This window comes from Phasianus colchicus, unplaced genomic scaffold, assembly GCF_987193195.1.
Source record: "Phasianus colchicus unplaced genomic scaffold, bPhaCol1.hap1.1 HAP1_SCAFFOLD_42, whole genome shotgun sequence".
NCBI lineage: Eukaryota > Metazoa > Chordata > Aves > Galliformes > Phasianidae > Phasianus > Phasianus colchicus.
In genome coordinates this window covers 85,969-93,132 of record NW_028325222.1, presented here as the reverse complement: position 1 = coordinate 93,132, position 7,164 = coordinate 85,969, and positions in this window count along the sequence as shown.

Sequence of the window (7,164 nt, the reverse complement as noted above, 5' to 3'; positions counted from 1 at the left end):
GGAGTGTAAAGCAGCATTTTGGTTAGAAAATGGGAGCTCTTCCTAAGAGCAGTGCTATTTCTGGGAGAAAAGGAGCTCTACTGGGCATAAAAATGGTGTATCTGTGATAAAATGCCACATTTCTGAAAGAAACTGTCCTCTTGCGGAGTGTAATGCTGTATGTTCCGGAGGAAATGGGAAATATTCAGCAGAGTCCTGGTATTTCTGGGAGAAGAGGTCTGATGTGGGGGGGGGAAGGTGATGTATCTGTGAGAAAGCTGGTGTTTCTGGGAGAAAATGCCAGGTATTGGTGAGGAAACAGATGCTAGAGAGGGAAAAGGCCATCCCTTTGGGAGAGAAGTGGTATTTCTGGGAGAAAATGCCCCAAATCGGGGAGTAAGTGTCATCCTGAGGCGTGTCATGGAGTAGATTTGGGAGGAAATGGAGGTGTTTCACAGAGTAGCGGCACTTCTGGGAGAAAATGTCCTCAGTGGGAAAGACAATGTCCTCTTGAGGGAAGAAAACGGGTCTTTCTTACAGCAAATGTCATCCAATTGGGAGAAAATCTCCTCTCTTGGGGAGAAAAGTGGTCTTTCTGAGAGAAGGTGTCCTCTTCTTGGCTGCACGTGTCCCATTTGGCATTGTCATGGAGGCTTTTTGGGGAGAAAGCGTGTGGCAGTTGTAAGAGAAGGGGTATTTCTGCGAGCAAATCTCCTCTTTTTGGAAGAGAAGGTGAAATTTCCAAGGGAAAAGTGGCATTTCTGGGAGGAAATGACATAGCTGGGGGAGAAAAGTGGGAACCGGTGGGAAAGAAGATCTTGTACTGGAGAGCAACGGTGGTCTTTTTGGTGTGCCAAGTGGTCTCTTGGGGAGACAACGTGGTAAATAGGGGAGACAATGTCCTCTGGAGGAGTGTCAAGTAGTATTTGGGAGAGCAAACGTCAGGTATTTCTCGGAAACCGGCTGTTTCTGGGAGATAGTAGCAGACTTGGTTGGAAAATGACAGGTGTTTGTGAGAAAGCTGGTATTTTGGGGAAAAAAGGCCGTTTTTTAAAGAATAAGCTGGCATTTCTGGGAGAATATGTCCCATCTTTGGGAGAAAACGGGTGTATGTGGGAGAAAATGTCGTGTATTTGGGAGAAAGCTGGTGTATGTGGGAGAAAAGGCCATTGTGATGGGAGTCAGTGTGATCTTGAGGAGTGGAAAGCAGTATTCTTGAGATGAAACGTGAGGTATTTCTAAGAGTCCTGGTATTTCTGGGAGAAAATGTCTTGTTTTGGAGAGCCAAAGTCCCATTTTGGGGGCAGAAGCTGGTATTTCTGTGACACTGCCATCTTGATGGGGGTAAGTGTGATCTTGAGGAGTGTAAAGCAGCATTTTGGTTAGAAAATGGGAGCTCTTCCTAAGAGCAGTGCTATTTCTGGGAGAAAAGGAGCTCTACTGGGCATAAAAATGGTGTATCTGTGATAAAATGCCACATTTCTGAAAGAAACTGTCCTCTTGCGGAGTGTAATGCTGTATGTTCCGGAGGAAATGGGAAATATTCAGCAGAGTCCTGGTATTTCTGGGAGAAGAGGTCTGATGTGGGGGGGGGAAGGTGATGTATCTGTGAGAAAGCTGGTGTTTCTGGGAGAAAATGCCAGGTATTGGTGAGGAAACAGATGCTAGAGAGGGAAAAGGCCATCCCTTTGGGAGAGAAGTGGTATTTCTGGGAGAAAATGCCCCAAATCGGGGAGTAAGTGTCATCCTGAGGCGTGTCATGGAGTAGATTTGGGAGGAAATGGAGGTGTTTCACAGAGTAGCGGCACTTCTGGGAGAAAATGTCCTCCGTGGGAAAGACAATGTCCTCTTGAGGGAAGAAAACGGGTCTTTCTTACAGCAAATGTCATCCAATTGGGAGAAAATCTCCTCTCTTGGGGAGAAAAGTGGTCTTTCTGAGAGAAGGTGTCCTCTTCTTGGCTGCAAGTGTCCCATTTGGCATTGTCATGGAGGCTTTTTGGGGAGAAAGCGTGTGGCAGTTGTAAGAGAAGGGGTATTTCTGGGAGCAAATCTCCTCTTTTTGGAAGAGAAGGTGAAATTTCCAAGGGAAAAGTGGCATTTCTGGGAGGAAATGACATAGCTGGGGGAGAAAAGTGGGAACCGGTGGGAAAGAAGAACTTGTACTGGAGAGCAACGGTGGTCTTTTTGGTGTGCCAAGTGGTCTCTTGGGGAGACAACGTGGTAAATAGGGGAGACAATGTCCTCTGGAGGAGTGTCAAGTAGTATTTGGGAGAGCAAACGTCAGGTATTTCTCGGAAACCGGCTGTTTCTGGGAGATAGTAGCAGACTTGGTTGGAAAATGACAGGTGTTTGTGCGAAAGCTGGTATTTTGGGGAAAAAAGGCCGTTTTTTAAAGAATAAGCTGGCATTTCTGGGAGAATATGTCCCATCTTTGGGAGAAAACGGGTGTATGTGGGAGAAAATGTCGTGTATTTGGGAGAAAGCTGGTGTATGTGGGAGAAAAGGCCATTGTGATGGGAGTCAGTGTGATCTTGAGGAGTGGAAAGCAGTATTCTTGAGATGAAACGTGAGGTATTTCTAAGAGTCCTGGTATTTCTGGGAGAAAATGTCTTGTTTTGGAGAGCCAAAGTCCCATTTTGGGGGCAGAAGCTGGTATTTCTGTGACACTGCCATCTTGATGGGGGTAAGTGTGATCTTGAGGAGTGTAAAGCAGCATTTTGGTTAGAAAATGGGAGCTCTTCCTAAGAGCAGTGCTATTTCTGGGAGAAAAGGAGCTCTACTGGGCATAAAAATGGTGTATCTGTGATAAAATGCCACATTTCTGAAAGAAACTGTCCTCTTGCGGAGTGTAATGCTGTATGTTCCGGAGGAAATGGGAAATATTCAGCAGAGTCCTGGTATTTCTGGGAGAAGAGGTCTGATGTGGGGGGGGAAGGTGATGTATCTGTGAGAAAGCTGGTGTTTCTGGGAGAAAATGCCAGGTATTGGTGAGGAAACAGATGCTAGAGAGGGAAAAGGCCATCCCTTTGGGAGAGAAGTGGTATTTCTGGGAGAAAATGCCCCAAATCGGGGAGTAAGTGTCATCCTGAGGCGTGTCATGGAGTAGATTTGGGAGGAAATGGAGGTGTTTCACAGAGTAGCGGCACTTCTGGGAGAAAATGTCCTCAGTGGGAAAGACAATGTCCTCTTGAGGGAAGAAAACGGGTCTTTCTTACAGCAAATGTCATCCAATTGGGAGAAAATCTCCTCTCTTGGGGAGAAAAGTGGTCTTTCTGAGAGAAGGTGTCCTCTTCTTGGCTGCAAGTGTCCCATTTGGCATTGTCATGGAGGCTTTTTGGGGAGAAAGCGTGTGGCAGTTGTAAGAGAAGGGGTATTTCTGGGAGCAAATCTCCTCTTTTTGGAAGAGAAGGTGAAATTTCCAAGGGAAAAGTGGCATTTCTGGGAGGAAATGACATAGCTGTGGGAGAAAAGTGGGAACCGGTGGGAAAGAAGATCTTGTACTGGAGAGCAACGGTGGTCTTTTTGGTGTGCCAAGTGGTCTCTTGGGGAGACAACGTGGTAAATAGGGGAGACAATGTCCTCTGGAGGAGTGTCAAGTAGTATTTGGGAGAGCAAACGTCAGGTATTTCTCGGAAACCGGCTGTTTCTGGGAGATAGTAGCAGACTTGGTTGGAAAATGACAGGTGTTTGTGAGAAAGCTGGTATTTTGGGGAAAAAAGGCCGTTTTTTAAAGAATAAGCTGGCATTTCTGGGAGAATATGTCCCATCTTTGGGAGAAAACGGGTGTATGTGGGAGAAAATGTCGTGTATTTGGGAGAAAGCTGGTGTATGTGGGAGAAAAGGCCATTGTGATGGGAGTCAGTGTGATCTTGAGGAGTGGAAAGCAGTATTCTTGAGATGAAACGTGAGGTATTTCTAAGAGTCCTGGTATTTCTGGGAGAAAATGTCTTGTTTTGGAGAGCCAAAGTCCCATTTTGGGGGCAGAAGCTGGTATTTCTGTGACACTGCCATCTTGATGGGGGTAAGTGTGATCTTGAGGAGTGTAAAGCAGCATTTTGGTTAGAAAATGAGAGCTCTTCCTAAGAGCAGTGCTATTTCTGGGAGAAAAGGAGCTCTACTGGGCATAAAAATGGTGTATCTGTGATAAAATGCCACATTTCTGAAAGAAACTGTCCTCTTGCGGAGTGTAATGCTGTATGTTCCGGAGGAAATGGGAAATATTCAGCAGAGTCCTGGTATTTCTGGGAGAAGAGGTCTGATGTGGGGGGGGGAAGGTGATGTATCTGTGAGAAAGCTGGTGTTTCTGGGAGAAAATGCCAGGTATTGGTGAGGAAACAGATGCTAGAGAGGGAAAAGGCCATCCCTTTGGGAGAGAAGTGGTATTTCTGGGAGAAAATGCCCCAAATCGGGGAGTAAGTGTCATCCTGAGGCGTGTCATGGAGTAGATTTGGGAGGAAATGGAGGTGTTTCACAGAGTAGCGGCACTTCTGGGAGAAAATGTCCTCAGTGGGAAAGACAATGTCCTCTTGAGGGAAGAAAACAGGTCTTTCTTACAGCAAATGTCATCCAATTGGGAGAAAATCTCCTCTCTTGGGGAGAAAAGTGGTCTTTCTGAGAGAAGGTGTCCTCTTCTTGGCTGCAAGTGTCCCATTTGGCATTGTCATGGAGGCTTTTTGGGGAGAAAGCGTGTGGCAGTTGTAAGAGAAGGGGTATTTCTGGGAGCAAATCTCCTCTTTTTGGAAGAGAAGGTGAAATTTCCAAGGGAAAAGTGGCATTTCTGGGAGGAAATGACATAGCTGGGGGAGAAAAGTGGGAACCGGTGGGAAAGAAGATCTTGTACTGGAGAGCAACGGTGGTCTTTTTGGTGTGCCAAGTGGTCTCTTGGGGAGACAACGTGGTAAATAGGGGAGACAATGTCCTCTGGAGGAGTGTCAAGTAGTATTTGGGAGAGCAAACGTCAGGTATTTCTCGGAAACCGGCTGTTTCTGGGAGATAGTAGCAGACTTGGTTGGAAAATGACAGGTGTTTGTGAGAAAGCTGGTATTTTGGGGAAAAAAGGCCGTTTTTTAAAGAATAAGCTGGCATTTCTGGGAGAATATGTCCCATCTTTGGGAGAAAACGGGTGTATGTGGGAGAAAATGTCGTGTATTTGGGAGAAAGCTGGTGTATGTGGGAGAAAAGGCCATTGTGATGGGAGTCAGTGTGATCTTGAGGAGTGGAAAGCAGTATTCTTGAGATGAAACGTGAGGTATTTCTAAGAGTCCTGGTATTTCTGGGAGAAAATGTCTTGTTTTGGAGAGCCAAAGTCCCATTTTGGGGGCAGAAGCTGGTATTTCTGTGACACTGCCATCTTGATGGGGGTAAGTGTGATCTTGAGGAGTGTAAAGCAGCATTTTGGTTAGAAAATGGGAGCTCTTCCTAAGAGCAGTGCTATTTCTGGGAGAAAAGGAGCTCTACTGGGCATAAAAATGGTGTATCTGTGATAAAATGCCACATTTCTGAAAGAAACTGTCCTCTTGCGGAGTGTAATGCTGTATGTTCCGGAGGAAATGGGAAATATTCAGCAGAGTCCTGGTATTTCTGGGAGAAGAGGTCTGATGTGGGGGGGGGAAGGTGATGTATCTGTGAGAAAGCTGGTGTTTCTGGGAGAAAATGCCAGGTATTGGTGAGGAAACAGATGCTAGAGAGGGAAAAGGCCATCCCTTTGGGAGAGAAGTGGTATTTCTGGGAGAAAATGCCCCAAATCGGGGAGTAAGTGTCATCCTGAGGCGTGTCATGGAGTAGATTTGGGAGGAAATGGAGGTGTTTCACAGAGTAGCGGCACTTCTGGGAGAAAATGTCCTCAGTGGGAAAGACAATGTCCTCTTGAGGGAAGAAAACAGGTCTTTCTTACAGCAAATGTCATCCAATTGGGAGAAAATCTCCTCTCTTGGGGAGAAAAGTGGTCTTTCTGAGAGAAGGTGTCCTCTTCTTGGCTGCAAGTGTCCCATTTGGCATTGTCATGGAGGCTTTTTGGGGAGAAAGCGTGTGGCAGTTGTAAGAGAAGGGGTATTTCTGGGAGCAAATCTCCTCTTTTTGGAAGAGAAGGTGAAATTTCCAAGGGAAAAGTGGCATTTCTGGGAGGAAATGACATAGCTGTGGGAGAAAAGTGGGAACCGGTGGGAAAGAAGATCTTGTACTGGAGAGCAACGGTGGTCTTTTTGGTGTGCCAAGTGGTCTCTTGGGGAGACAACGTGGTAAATAGGGGAGACAATGTCCTCTGGAGGAGTGTCAAGTAGTATTTGGGAGAGCAAACGTCAGGTATTTCTCGGAAACCGGCTGTTTCTGGGAGATAGTAGCAGACTTGGTTGGAAAATGACAGGTGTTTGTGAGAAAGCTGGTATTTTGGGGAAAAAAGGCCGTTTTTTAAAGAATAAGCTGGCATTTCTGGGAGAATATGTCCCATCTTTGGGAGAAAACGGGTGTATGTGGGAGAAAATGTCGTGTATTTGGGAGAAAGCTGGTGTATGTGGGAGAAAAGGCCATTGTGATGGGAGTCAGTGTGATCTTGAGGAGTGGAAAGCAGTATTCTTGAGATGAAACGTGAGGTATTTCTAAGAGTCCTGGTATTTCTGGGAGAAAATGTCTTGTTTTGGAGAGCCAAAGTCCCATTTTGGGGGCAGAAGCTGGTATTTCTGTGACACTGCCATCTTGATGGGGGTAAGTGTGATCTTGAGGAGTGTAAAGCAGCATTTTGGTTAGAAAATGAGAGCTCTTCCTAAGAGCAGTGCTATTTCTGGGAGAAAAGGAGCTCTACTGGGCATAAAAATGGTGTATCTGTGATAAAATGCCACATTTCTGAAAGAAACTGTCCTCTTGCGGAGTGTAATGCTGTATGTTCCGGAGGAAATGGGAAATATTCAGCAGAGTCCTGGTATTTCTGGGAGAAGAGGTCTGATGTGGGGGGGGGAAGGTGATGTATCTGTGAGAAAGCTGGTGTTTCTGGGAGAAAATGCCAGGTATTGGTGAGGAAACAGATGCTAGAGAGGGAAAAGGCCATCCCTTTGGGAGAGAAGTGGTATTTCTGGGAGAAAATGCCCCAAATCGGGGAGTAAGTGTCATCCTGAGGCGTGTCATGGAGTAGATTTGGGAGGAAATGGAGGTGTTTCACAGAGTAGCGGCACTTCTGGGAGAAAATGTCCTCAG